This window comes from Lygodium microphyllum, chromosome 15, assembly GCF_053477565.2.
Source record: "Lygodium microphyllum isolate KBCC chromosome 15, Lygodium_microphyllum_v1.1.10, whole genome shotgun sequence".
NCBI classification, from domain to species: Eukaryota; Viridiplantae; Streptophyta; class Polypodiopsida; order Schizaeales; family Lygodiaceae; genus Lygodium; species Lygodium microphyllum.
Window position 1 is genome coordinate 18,540,295 of NC_141149.1, and position 14,525 is coordinate 18,554,819.

The following is a 14,525-nucleotide window of genomic DNA, read 5'->3' on the forward strand; positions in this document are numbered from 1 at the left end:
AATCATCCAATGCTAATAAATGTTGTTGTAATCCCTGAGCTGAGTCTGAGACCGACACAATGTCATCTGTATATAGTAAGATATGAACTGTGGCTCCACTGAGATCTATACCTCCACCGGCTTGCTATTGAATAAACTCTGCTATCTCATCAATGTATAGCCCAAATAGAGTCGGTGAGAGTGGGCATCCTTGTTTCACACCAATGGTGCTCACAAGGGGATCTGATATACCTCCCGGACATCTGACTCTGCCAGTAACCCGCTCATATAGTGCATAAATACCCCACATCATGTCATCATCCACCCCCAGATCAAGTAGGCATATGAAAAGCCTCTCTCTCGGAACCATGTCAAAGGCTTTGCGGAAATCCACAAAGCAACAGTACAATCTCTGTTACTTCACTCGTGTCTGGTCGATCAGACAACGGAGAGTGAAGATGTGGTCTATGGTAGAAAATGCCCGTCTAAACACTACCTGTCCGGGTGTGCGCATGCACTCTCTCTCTGCTAGCGTGCTGAGCTCCTCCTCCATCACCGTGCCATAAAGTTTGGACAAAACTGGCCCAATCATGATGGTCCTATATGTGTTAGGATCCATAGGATCCCCTGACTTGTGGATAGGTACAATGGTGTGCTCTGTCCACGAGTCAGGGAACCCCTCCGACAATGCACGGTTGAAGAGGTGAGCAATGAGTGGAGCCAATGTGTCTCTGCCATATATAATATGCTCTGCCTGAAGATCAAACTGGTCTCGAGCACGGCCATACTGTAACTGTGAGATAGCATGTTTCACCATACTAGTGGTGAAAAAGGATGAAATACCCGGTCTTGGTGTACATGGTGTGGGTATCAGCGGCTGTGCGGGTACATGATATAAACTCTGTGCATATCCATGCCATAGTGTAGGGTCATGTATCGGTGTGGGTGAGCGTGGTTCTCTGATCTGCCTCCATGCCTCTGCACAATCTCTGCTCATAAGAAGGTGGTATATATCCCAATATCTCTCCTCCTCCCATTCCCACTTTTTACGGCGGGTCAAGTGGTGCATGCGACTCTGCGCCTGTCTGTGTGTGATCTCTCCTCTGGCCTCCAAATCGCGTAGCTATCAACGTAGATCTCTGCACTCATCATCATACCACCTGTTCTGTGGCATGGTACCGGTCCGAGGGGGGTGCGTGTATGTGTGATGTGGAAAACTGAGTGTAGCAGAATCATGCAGAATGAGTGTGATATCAGTGGTCAGTGTATCAAGGGGTGCGTATGGATCAAGTGACGTGATGTGCTCCTCCAGATGCTGTGAGTAAATATGTGAGAGCTTATGAGTGAAGTGTATGGTAGTATGCATGTGGGGTATGATATCTGCAGGTGGTGATGGTAATGAGGTGAGGAGTGAGAAACTGAGAAAGGTGTGATCGGCACTGAGTGGAAGTCTCCCAAGGCCAAAGGACTCGATAGTATGCATCCCATCGATCGGTCCGAGCAAATAATCTACAGTACTCTCGCCCCCCCCATGTGGGAAGCATGTAAGACCTCCTGAATATGGCCATCATGCCATCCCGTTATAAATAACGAGATGATGTCTACTACCAAGCTCAAGTAAATGCCCTCCATACCCTGTGGCGTCTGGCCCAGTATCTGCTAACTCCCTACTGATCCCCAACTCCTCAGGGTCTAATGCTCTCATGATCTCTGGCTGCTCCATATCAAAACTCTCACATTGTCGGCTCTGTGTGCACCCGTTGAAGTCCCCCATAAGGAAGACCTCACCCAAACTAGAATACAGAATAATGTCCTCTGAGAGCTGTGAATAAGGGGAGGGGGAATCTCTGGCCTGAATATCACCCTGCGTAGTAGCATATCTGGACCCTCGTGGTGAAAAGTTGCATACTGCCATATAGATCCATCTCTCATCTGATATCTGCACTCTGATCCATATGTAACTGGCCTCTTCATCTCGTCTCACTAACTGGATATGTCTTTGTATCCCCTGACGGAATAGAACTGCCACCCCTCCTGAGCCCCTAGATGTGCTCTGCCTAGTAGTAGCCCAGTATGCAGATACCCACTCAAATCCTATAATGCATGGAAGACCCTCTCTCTGGGCTCTCATGTGTCTCTGTGAGGCATATAACATCATGGTCGGGTAAAATCTCCTCAAGTCTGTCCGGTCGTGACCATAGGGAGCCGTTGCAGTTCCAAACTGCCACACATATCGGGGTTTTCTGTACAGTCCTCTGCCCCGTCTCATAGGTCGTGCCCCCTATTTAGTGGGGCGTCCATCTATAAAAATCCGGCCATCTCGATAGAAGGCCTTACGGCCTTCTCTACGTGCTTGGAGTATCTGTGGCATGCATGCTCGTCTGTGTGCAATCTGCATCTAAGTCAGGTCCTCATCCATGAAGATGGAAGCCCCAGTCATCCCTCGGAGCGAAATCCGCTTCCGAAAGAAAGCGGCTCTGTCCTCCGGTGTGCTCATATGTAATATCAGAGCTCTGACCCTGGTAGTATCTCGTCCTGCACGCCATGCCTGAGTAAAGGGCATGCTCGTGTACCCTAGTCGGGTGCATAGCCCGCGTGCGTCCTCCTCCGAAGAGGCCCCTTCGGGGAGCCCGGTAATACGCACATTCAATCTGCGCGCGTTCCTGAGCCTCTCCTCCTCTAAGGTCTCCTGAACCCAGACTACCTCCTCCTTTTTATTTTCTTCTTGGACCTCCTTCTTAATGTTCTTCTTCACTACCTCAATCCACCCCTCCTTATTCCCTTCTAATTCTTCCTTCATGTTTGCTTTGATTTTTTCCTCCCATCCCTCTCTCGAAGCCTCAACTTCGGTTTTAATGCATACATGGAGGTCCTCTCGGCATTCCTTCATGATAGCCTCTCGGAGGTCCGCTTTGAAATCCGCGTCCTCTCTTGCCTCCCGTAGATGTGACACTTCCGTTTGTAGCTTGTCCAGGTCGGTTTTGAGATCCCTCTTCTCTTCCGTGAGTGTCTTCACCATCTCCTCTAGTCGCCGGATCCTCTCATGGAGCCGGCGGGTTTCTTGGTTCAAGGCATTATCCGCATCCTTCTTGAAATCTTTCTTCGCCTCCTTGATAGCCTGGCTGATTAGAAGCTCCACGTTATGGAGCTCGAGCGGCATGAGAGAAGTAGAGAGAGAGAAAGAGAGAAAGAAGAGGATAAAGGAAGAATATTGCATTGAATAAAGAAGAATATTGATACATTGATGATGAACTAGTTAGTCCCTACACACAGCAGCCTAAAGCACTAGTGAGGGCCCCAAATTAGGCTACTGACAATGGCAACACCAAGTACAAAGAGTCAAAGTATCAAATTGTGCACTTACAAAGGGAAAAATGAAGATTGAAGAGTGTATGTGTCTACCAATTGGGTGGTTGTTAGCTACAAATAGTCAAATCCCCAAAGAATTTTCCGACTTGCTTGTATAGAGGCCATAAATATTGGTTGACCAATGTTTAATGCTAGCCATTGAAGAAACAAATGCTAAAAAATTAGGGGTGATAAGGGGAATGACAATGTCTGGCAGGTAGTATAGGCAGATTGTGGAAAGTAGTACTTGTCCTAAGAATGCACATAGGAAGCCAATAAATAAAGAAAATGCTTCTAAACTGCCAAACCTCCTATGTCTCCTTCAAACTCTGATAGGAGCTCACAAGCAGGAGATGATAGTATGACATAACTAACATAAATATGCTAACACATCACCCTGTGCATCCAAATCATACCCAATAGCTTTTCTAGCCATAATACCTCACATATTGCCATAGCAATACCTCTATACTCAATCTATATACTAGTTAAAGCAACCGTTGGTTGCTTTTTTCTACTCCAAGTAACTATTGCAGTGTCGAGAAAAAAGTGACTCACAAGTCCAAAAACACAGCTCAAGTCTAGCCTTGTGATAGGGGTGTGATAGTTATATAGATCAAACTCCCTACTATCTTCCTAAACATTGTAGGGTCTTCTATCTCATCCCCAATATCAGCACTCAACTTTACTTTTTGCTCCAAATTGGCACTGAAAGAGACTTACATGCCATCATACCATACTTGGATAACATATCCAAGCTATAATGCCTTTGGGATAGCCATATACCATCAACACATCTAATCACCTCAATGCTAAGGAAGTACCTAAACTTACCTAAATCCTTCATCTCAAACTTTTGCTTCAAAAAACCCTTGAAATTAGAAATTCCACTTTCACTACCACATGAAATAATCAAGTCATCCACATAGATGACTATGATAACCAAACTTGCATCACCCTTCCTCACATAAAGTGAGTGATCTACATCTGAAACATAAAAGCCACTATTACAAAATACCCTTCAATCCTGTTAAGCCATGCTCTAGGCTCTTCTTTAAGCCCATTGAGTAGCTTCTTTAGCCTACATACACATGTGGGATGCTCTAAATACTCATAACTTATTGGCTACTCCATATACGTCTCTTCTTGAAAATCACAATGTAAGACAAAATTCTTCATGTCATCCATTTGATGTAAACTCCAACCTTTGATTACTACTAAAGTAATCACACATCCAACATTTGCTATCTTAGCAACTGGACTGAATGTCTCTTCATAATCTATGCCGTGTTTGTGCATAGCATTTTATAATGAGCTTTGCCTTATACATGCTAATAGATCCATCTGCATAATGCTTTATTTTCTAGATCCACTTACAATGAATACCCTTCTTTCCTTTGGGCAATGATACTAGATCCCAAATCTTGTTGGCCTCTAATGTAGCCATCTTCTTATCCATTGCTACATCCCAATAAGCATAGCCAATAGCCTCCCCAAAAAATTTGGGCTCAACATCCTCAATTACCTTTACCATATAAGCATAATGGTGAGTTGCATAACTCTCAAAAGAAAACCTCCTAATAGGGTATCTCACCTTCCTAGACCTATGTACCATTGCATTATCAAGAATTGTGTGGTGGAGGGACTTACTTGACCTGTTGTGTCAAACACACACCATACACATAAGAGGAAGCTTACTCAAGAACACAAGGTAAGAGACGGAGGCCGAAACATTTTCTTACTAGTCTCTTCTTCTTTTTTTACACACAATACAATGTACTCAAAGTATAGATAAGATATAACATAAAGGAAAGTGACCCACTAAGTTAAACAATACATAATTGACTATACTAATCAATATGTGCTATAACTATGCCGGTTGTAGATAGGTGCATCAAACTAAATATCATAAGGAATAGGTCAATAGCATTAATGTCTGCACTTGTTGAGCTTGCCATCTCAATACTCCCCCTCAAGCTCAGTTGTATCTCTGCAACTCCAAGTAAGCTTTAATATAGTATAATAAGGAAAAACACGTTACACATTGTGACTATTGTAGTTCCCACATACTCTCTCTCTCTCTCTCTCTCTCTCTCTCTCTCTCTCTCTCTCTCAACCTCCATAGCTCTTGCTTGCTTCCACTTGTGCTCTCACTCTTCCTCAGCCCTTCCACATTTCAAGATGAATATATATGGAAGGAATTGGATGAGATGCCATGGTCTACTATTATGTTGACACTCTCAAAGTCCATGTATTTTATTGTAAAAGACAAGGTAGATGCATATGGTATATGAAAAAAACTTGGTGACCTATATTAAAAAGAATGTGTAGCCTTGCAAATATATTGGATTTTAAAAAGATATTTAAAATCTTTATAGAGGAGGAGGCTTTGATATCTATCACCTCAAAATACTATATTAGGAAATTTGGAAATTTCCATGCACTTTGGAAATCCCAAATACCTTTATTCTTTGACCACATGGTCAAATCTTATTGTCTTACTTAAAGGTGGAGTCTACCCTAAATGCTATATAAGCTACTTTTCAAAATTTCACTTTCAAATATAGATCAAGGTTTAGCCACGTAATCAAATATTTATCATTTATTTAAAATTGGAGCTTGGAAAATTTCCAAACTCTCTAATATGGTGTTTCAGTGAGTTTAGCAGCATTTTCAACTAATTGACATCTCAAAATATTGTTTTTCATGATTTAATGAATGCCAGGCTCTTGTTAGTCACCTTACTTGAGAGTTGGGATACTTTCAAGACTACCATTAGTAGCTCCACACTGATAAGTGGTCTTAGGAGTGCTAATGTAGAGAGCTATTTTCTCACCAAGGAGATGAGCAGAAAGAATAATATGGTAAAAAATCTCTAGTGCACTTACATTGAGCGGAAGGCCAAATGCCAGGGGGAAACTCTCATGAGAGAGGTAAATTAAGAAGCAAGTCATGTAGCAAAAAGGATGTATAATGTTACTTCTGTAATGAGAAGGGACACATAGAAAATGATTGCTATAAGTGGAAGAATAAACAAAAAGTTAAGAATGAAAACGAGGACGATGGCAAAGAGAGAAGCAAGGTAAAGGTTAAGGAGATTAATGCATGTGGTAGTAATAATATTAATGTCTTGTTTGTTTCCTCTAAATTTGGTGATGCATTCTTGGTTGCCATAAATAATGGCATGCCTCAAAATTGGCTTATCCATGCTAGAACATCATTCAATGTTACTCCACATAGGGAGTGGTTTTCTACTTATGATATTGGAAAGAGGGCATACATTATTGAGACACTTAGTGTCTATGGGTTAAGACCTTACAATATGTCTATTCCTATCTAGGTCTCATGTATCTATCTATGGGATGTCTTTGTTAGTGTCCATGAGAGTTTACTTGATTTGCCAATGTATGTTAGGAGTTTTAAAGTCATTTCACATGTCAATTGAAGCCAAATATATCATGTATTCCTTTTTGGGACGGAGTGGTCATTTTGAAATATAGAGCCCGAGAGGAAGCATGAGAAAGTAGAAGTAAGAGAGATGGGAGCCATTGTAGATGAAGCAAGAGACCAAGAGGAGAGAGAGAGACATAGAATGTGGGTACTCCAATGATCACAATGTGTGACCGGCCTTTCCTTATTCAATAGTCACTAAAAGAACAAAGAATAAACTGGTAGTGATGGAAGGCTCATCACCTGTAGTATATAAGTGTGGTGTGTGGTCATGGTATATGAAGTAAATACAAGGCGGTGTAGATATAGGTGATCTTACCCCCAATAATCTCCTACTTGAAGGAAAATGTGCCTCTAGTGAGGAGATATAAGAAAAAAGTGACAAAGTATAAATGCACATAAAGCACAATAGGATGAGGAAAGGCATTATCTCATCCAAAATCCAACATCTTCTTAAGAAAGGCAAAATGTTTTGTTGAGAGACTTTAGTGAGTAGATCTATAGGGTTCTTGTTAGTTGAGATCTTGATAAGGTTAATAGACTTGTCCTCTATCACCTCCTTGATGAGGTGATAGTGTACTCAATATGCTTTGTATTTGCATGGAAGACTGGATTCTTAGCCAACTATATAGCACTCATTGAATCTGAATGCAATGTTAGAGTAATAGTATTACCAAGGTCTACCACACCATATAGTCTACTAGCCATAGGGTCTCCTTGCAAGTCTTGGTAGCTTCAATATACTCTATCTCAGTATAGATAAGTCCGTGAATAATTGCATCCTAGACATGTAAGAAACAATATCTCTAGCAAAGGTGATGATGAGCCTAGACATTATGAAAAATTTGGACAAAAAAATGGGCCCTTAAAAACAATATAGCTTAAGATGTGGACCATTTCGATTGTTCAATAGGAAGACTATATATTGATATCCATGGAGGGTGAATATTCTCTCTCCAAATCTTGGATTTTTCACTTTAAAAATGGGTAGTGGGAGATTTGAAAAAGAGGTGAATGAATAGTACACAAAATGTGAGTTTCTCTCACCTTGTATTCCCTCCCCTTTTTGGTACATTTTTTATTTTTCTATTCTTTTCTCTCAAAAAATCCGTTTAGTCCAAAAGTTTAGTAGCAAACCTAGAATCGGGGTCGCGTTTCCTCGTCCTGTGAACTAGAAGTCTCTCTCTCTCTCTCTCTCTCTCTCTCTCTCTCTCTCTCTCTCTCTCTCTCTCTCTCTCTCTCTCTCTCTCTCTCTCTCTCTCTCTCTCTCTCTCTCTCTCTCTCTCTCTCTCTCTCTCTCTCTCTTTCTCTCACAGAAGACCAACTAAAGAAATGAGGTCTGTCCTGGCCATCCAAGCCTCTTAAGGTCCTTTCCCAGCACTGCAAAACCTCACAGCCAGTTTCATGACCCTGTTTCACCTAGAAACTTGAATCTGGTCCCCTATTTTCCTGTTTCCAGCAGCAGCTAGAACCACTGCTTTCTCTTTTCTTACCCTAATCTAACCTTAATCTAGTGCAGGCAACATGAAAAACAAAAATACAGAACAGCAGTCCTAATCTAATGCTTCCAACAAACCCAAATACTTACCTATTCCACGGATTAAAACCTCCTAAATCTCCTAGTTATCTCGAGCACTGGTTTAGGTTGAAAACCCTACTTCCACGCTCGATCTGATGCATCCGGTGCTCCAGGCTCGATTCCGTCAGTCCCGGCACAATGGAATCAAAATGAAGGGGAGCTTCAAGCTCTACCCCGAGACCTACGGACCACTTATTGCTCAAGTGTTTCGAACCGAGCGGCCATGGCTACCTCTCACATAGCCGACGCGCAATGCCTACCTTACGGGTTTAGTGAGCTTACCTTGATGCTCGATCAAGTGCCTCCTCTTTCTTGCACACTGGTAGCTCCACGATCCTTGAGGCAAGCTCAAACAACCTTAATCCCTCTCGAGCTTTATCCTCCATAGCCACGTGCGAGACAAGAGAAGAGAAGAGAGGAGGAGAAGATGAAGAGAGAAGATGGAGAGCTTCTTCTCCAAGATCCCTCACTCTCACGCATTCACTCCCTCATTCCCTCACACTCTCTCAATTCCTCTCTCAAGCACAAGCAAGAAGGCAAGAAACAAGAGAAGAAGAAGAAGAAGCTTTTGCCATACACAAGAATGAGCTTCCCATTCACTTTTCAACTTTATATACATGCCCTATTTTCCATGGGCGATCATCCCCTTTTTTACATGGCCGGCCATTAGCCTAGGCCCATTTCCTCATTTCCCACCGTTCTAGTCTATCCTATCCCCAACTAATGCATACAATTTGCACAGGAGTGAGCCTAGCGCTCTTTTACAAGGTTTTGGAAGTGTTTTCGCACTTAATGGTGCACTTTTTATTATTTTACTTTCCTTGGGCGACTCCAAGACTTCTTGAGGATCGTGCCCGTGCATTTAATTTTTTCCCAGTTCTAGTTGCCATTTAAGGCGCCTTTTCTTTTTCTCTTTTTCCATTTCCCGCTCCTCTATGCTGCGGTAAACAGCCTGTGTGCTCGACAAGGCAACTGTAGGCTGTTTCTTGCTGCTCCAAGTGACTGCAGCACTCCCAAAAGAGAACACATATCCACTGGTAGATCATCTATCAAAAATACTACTAGCCCAATCAGCATCAATGTATCCATGCAACTGTATCTGAACCCCAGTCTCATAAAGTAGTCCATACTGCAATGTGGACTTCACATACTTGAGTATGCATCTAGCCGCATCCAAATGCGGTTTCCTTGGAGCCTTCATAAATTGACTTACCAATCCAACAACATAGCTCAAATCTGGCCTGGTAATAGTCATATAAATCAAACTTCCTACTATGCGTCTGTACATAGTAGGGTCTTCCAGAAGCTCACCTGCATCTGCACTCAACTTCAGATTCTGCTCCAAAGGAACTGAAATAGGCTTACAGCCTGTCATCCCATATTTGGACAGCATGTCCAATCCATACTGCCTCTGCAAGAGCCATATCCCACTTGGTGATCTAATCACCTCAATGCCCAAGAAATAACGCAGCTCTTCCAAATCCTTCATCTCAAACTTCTGCTTCAATAGGATTTTCACATGAAGGATATCTTCATCACTGTCACCTGTCATAATCAAATCATCAACATAAATGACAAGTAGCATAATACCTTTCTCTGTTTTTCTCACATAAAGTGAGAAATCTGCCTTGGAAATCTGAAAGCCAATAGTGACAAGATACTATCCTATCTTGTCAGACCATGCTCTAGGTGCTTGCTTCAAGCCATACAAGGCTTTCTTCAACCTGCAAACAAACTCAGGATGAACATCATGCACATAACCTGGTGGCTGCTCCATATAGACCTCTTCTTGCAAATCACCATGCAAGAAGGCATTCTTTACATCCATATGATGTAAAGACCATCCCTTTGATGCAGCCATAGCGATGACTGCTCTTACAGTTGCCATCCTTGCAACTGGACTGAATGTTTCTTCATAATCAATGCCATATGTTTGTGCATACCCCTTGACTACTAATCTTGCTTTGTATCTATTCACAGAACCATCTGCATTGTGTTTCACCTTATAAACCCACTTACAACCAATTGCATTCTTATCTTTAGGCAAAGGTACCAATTCCCATGTAGCATTTACTTCCAAGGCATCCATTTCTTCATCCATGGCTTTCTCCCATTTTTCTTTTCCCATGGCTTGCTCAAAAGAAGCGGGTTCTGGTTCCTGTATCACTTTGACCATATAGGCATAGTGAATGGCTGTAAATCCATCATATTTCAGCCTATCCACAGGATACCTAGCTCTGGTAGACCTGCGCAAAGTAGGTTCACTCCCAAGAGCTCTCAAAACATCCCTGGTCTTCCTTACTCTAGGTGTAACAATAGAAGAAATACCCAACTCATCGTCAATGCTCTGTTCTAAGCCACTGGATTCACCATCCACATAAGAGTGACCTGCATTCACATCAAACATGGGCTGATCTACCTTCTCTTTTCCTTTTCATGATACCTGCATACCACTATCTGCATTGCTTTGAGAAGATTCTCCTGATCTCAATCTGCCTGTCCATGGCGAAGAATGTGAACCACTGCTAGAGAACGCTCCAGGTCCACTAATATCTTGTGACTGCTGCTGTGAATTCTGTGCATCATTACCATTTTGTGCATCTGTATTATCAATCACATTTACTGGTTTATACCAGCTACTCATCTCATCAAAAACAACATCTCTGCTCACTGTAAACTTATGAGTAGAAGGGTTATAGCATCTATATCCTTTTTGCTGCAGAGAATAACCAATAAAGATGCAAAGCACATTGTACTTCCATATTCTCTTATTCTTGGATTTTTTCTTATATAGAGCATACATTGCTTCTCTTAGAAATAAGGCTGCAAAGAACATTTTCTTTATTGATCTGCTTCTTTTCGTGGATCTTTTTTCAAAGTCTTGTTCAAATATTTCAAGATTCCTTGGATTTTTTTATAGTTACACACACACACACACACACACACACACATTTTTCCATATGTTGGAAGGTAAATAAATCCCTTATACATAGTTACTTTTGGTGATTTGTTTTTATATTTATTACTGACTAATGTTTTCTTTATAGTGGACACTGGAGTCTTATCTACTTTGATATTGTTGCTTGAGATATGGGTGCCAAAATGACAAGGGCCACCTCCTTGCAAACCATAGAAATGTGTTTCTAAATGCAAAAACTATTAGTCACAGCCTAAGAGGCAGCTCAGATGCTATCGACGTAGGCATATGACCACGCAACGATGGATCCCCAAAGATCTCTTACGAGCACAAGGATACTATGAGGGCAACCCCTGGATATGGGTACCTAAGAGTGGACATTCAAGAGGCTCAACTCTAAGCAACCTCATTCCAACTAGAGAGGCTTGCACATACGGAGCCCAGGCTGCAAAGCAAGTTGGACCAGCACCGGCTGTGATTAATGAATCCCAACACATTTATCATCCAAAACTAGATGCCCTAGAATTATCCAAGTCAGAGGAGTTGAGCACCCCCATGCGGGCTCAGATAGAATGCAGCACACCTCCTATGCCACTGGAGCCCCCTGCAGCATCTCAAAGTGCTTCTGAGTGCCCCATCTGTGATGCCATCAATGGAGTCATCACTATCCAGTCCAATTGCACCATCACCATTGGCAGGTCTTAGGCCTTCGTATGAAAGATGATCTTCCTTTCAGTGGCCAAGGATCTTGCTGAGACCTTAGGAGATGACATAGTGACATGCATCAAGGAGTTAGATAACACCTTCACCACATTCACTAGGAGCTATGAGAGGCTTGACACCTAGGACTTCTCGATGAATCCCTTACTTCTGATGTTCGTGCGTTGCCATACACTTGGGAAGACTATGAATTTATGACCGTCAAATTTCCCAAAATTGCCACCGAATTAATCGCTAATGGAGAAATCTCAAAGGAGCAAGAATTCATTCTTACAACTATGGTATGCCTTGCGACTCCAATGGGAAAAAAAAGGCTATTGCATCATGACCAATGCCGAGCAAAGAAGGGCAATCAAAACAACTGAACATGACCCTACTTATGTGGCACCTCTTTCGTGTAGGGTTTTGGCCATTACACACAATATACACTTAGATGACCATGTGTTAGCCCACCCTTACATTGACCAATTCCTTACGGAAGAGGAACTACATGTTGCTAGCCACCTCAACTCTGGGGACATCTTTCATGATGTCTTGACCTATATCACCCAAGCTTCCATACGACCATGTGAACTTGATCGTCATGCCCAGCTTGAATATAATCCTAACCTCTATACTTGGCTGTTGGCCAAGTAACTCGCCCCAAAAAGTCCATGTGAGTCCTCCTTCTTCCCTTGCTAATCCTAGGAAGGATTCCTTTAAAACTTAAGGAAGGGGGGGGGGGGAGCAAAGTGAGAGCCAAGTGATGTAGCAAGGTGTAGTGATGGATGAAAATGATCGATTGAATTTAAATAGGAAAGAATGCAAGGAGGAAATATATGTTGCTTTTGAATTATTTCCAAGTTTCATACCTCTGAAGTAGCAAAGCAAATTGTCACACACATTCTTTCTTGGGTTTTTGTTAGTGATGAGTCAATTCATAACGCTAATATTGGCATGGTGTAATGACATGCACCTACCATGGTAGGACAAGAAAAAGGGGGTAAACTTCCATTCACTGAAGAGGAGCTGACAAAGTATGGGATCAGTATTGAGACACGTGGATTTAGCCAGTTCATGTTCAAACATACCCTGAATTTATACGATGCCATCCTGGAAGAGTCGGCAATGAAGGAGTTGGTGGATAAATGCAACCTCCGAAAGTATGTGGAAAAGGTCGGATAGGCTGTAGATTACAGCATGTGTGCTGACTTTTTAAGGAGCTTTGATGAAGGTAGGAGCTGTGGCATGGTCACAGTAAGGACTGATGATCATGAAAGAAGGGTGCAAGTGCCCCTTAATGCAACTATCATCGAGAAATCCGTGGTGCTTGTGTCCAAGAAGGAGAGATGCCTAAGAAGAGATGTATATACCATGATGGGAGTCACAAAAGATGATGTGCACACAGTGGATGGAATCAGTTTGGCTGATATTCCAGACTCCACAACAAAGATGCAAGCTAAAATGGTCCACACCCTTTTCTCAAGATAGAGATACAACGCTTTAATGAACAGAATTGGGGTGCCATTACTAGAGAGCATCGCTGCAGGAGTTCCAAAGGAGGTGGATTGGAACGGTTTTGTGCAGAAAACTATCAAGAGTTCAGTCGCGCTCCTGGCTTCAGTCGCATCACCAGTTGGTGGGGAGTCTCCTACTTCTACTACACGATCCGCAAGGAAAAAACCTGCCTCGAAAGCCTCCACAATCGGATATGGCAGTGTCCTGACGGCAATCATCCATGAGGCTATCAAGGATGCTGGTGTAGATGAAGAGCAAGCTATGCATCAAAGCTCACCTCACTGCAAGGAAGAAGGCTCAAGTGAAAGGACAATAAGCGACAAAGGAGAGCCAAAGGTACCACCTACTCAAGTGGCTAAACCACAGGAGCAAAAGAAGAGTGACAAGAGCCAAAGGGAGAAGAAAGAAAGACTAAGCAAAGAAGAGCGAGCTGAGATGAAGAGGGCTCAAAGAGAGTTAAGAGGGTGGAGGAGGAATGAAGGAAAAAAGAAGAGGAAGAACTCGAAAAAATTAGAGAAGAATCAAAGAGGGCAGAAGAAGAGATGCAAAGAAGGGCAGAGGAGGAAGCCAAAGAACCAAGAATGAAAGAACTTGCTGAGTTGGTAGAGGCCACTCGTAGATCTGTCGAAGAAACCTATGGGGGAGGAGAGATCGAACCTTTGAGTCCCCGCCATGAAGCTGAAGCAAGTGGCAGTGTGGAAACGGCCCCACTAGTTGTAGGCAAGGGCAAGTCCTTGCTACAACCCTTGCCTTCCTCCTTTGTGCCAGTACCAACTGACACCACAACCACAACCACCCCACAACCCACGCCCTCTCTAGACACGGCCCAATTGATGAACATGATGCAGCTACTTATCAGCAAAGTGGATGAAATTGTACCAGAAGCCGGAGCAAAATGGACCGCTGCCAAATATGCCGAGTCTAGGCAAGATCCAAAATGACAGAAGCTAGAGGCATCAACCACTACAGCCCCTACTCCCATGCCAGCTCTGGTGCCGACTATGACGCTTATGTGGCTGAGCTTCTAGCACAATT

The 14,525-nt window shown here is 42.8% G+C and overlaps 1 pseudogene; it reads right to left on the bottom strand.

The window, feature by feature from the left end:
• Positions 1-2,260: 2,260 nt before the first annotated feature.
• LOC148024311 (uncharacterized) lies at positions 2,261-3,763 on the bottom strand (annotated as a pseudogene).
• Positions 3,764-14,525: the final 10,762 nt, after the last annotated feature.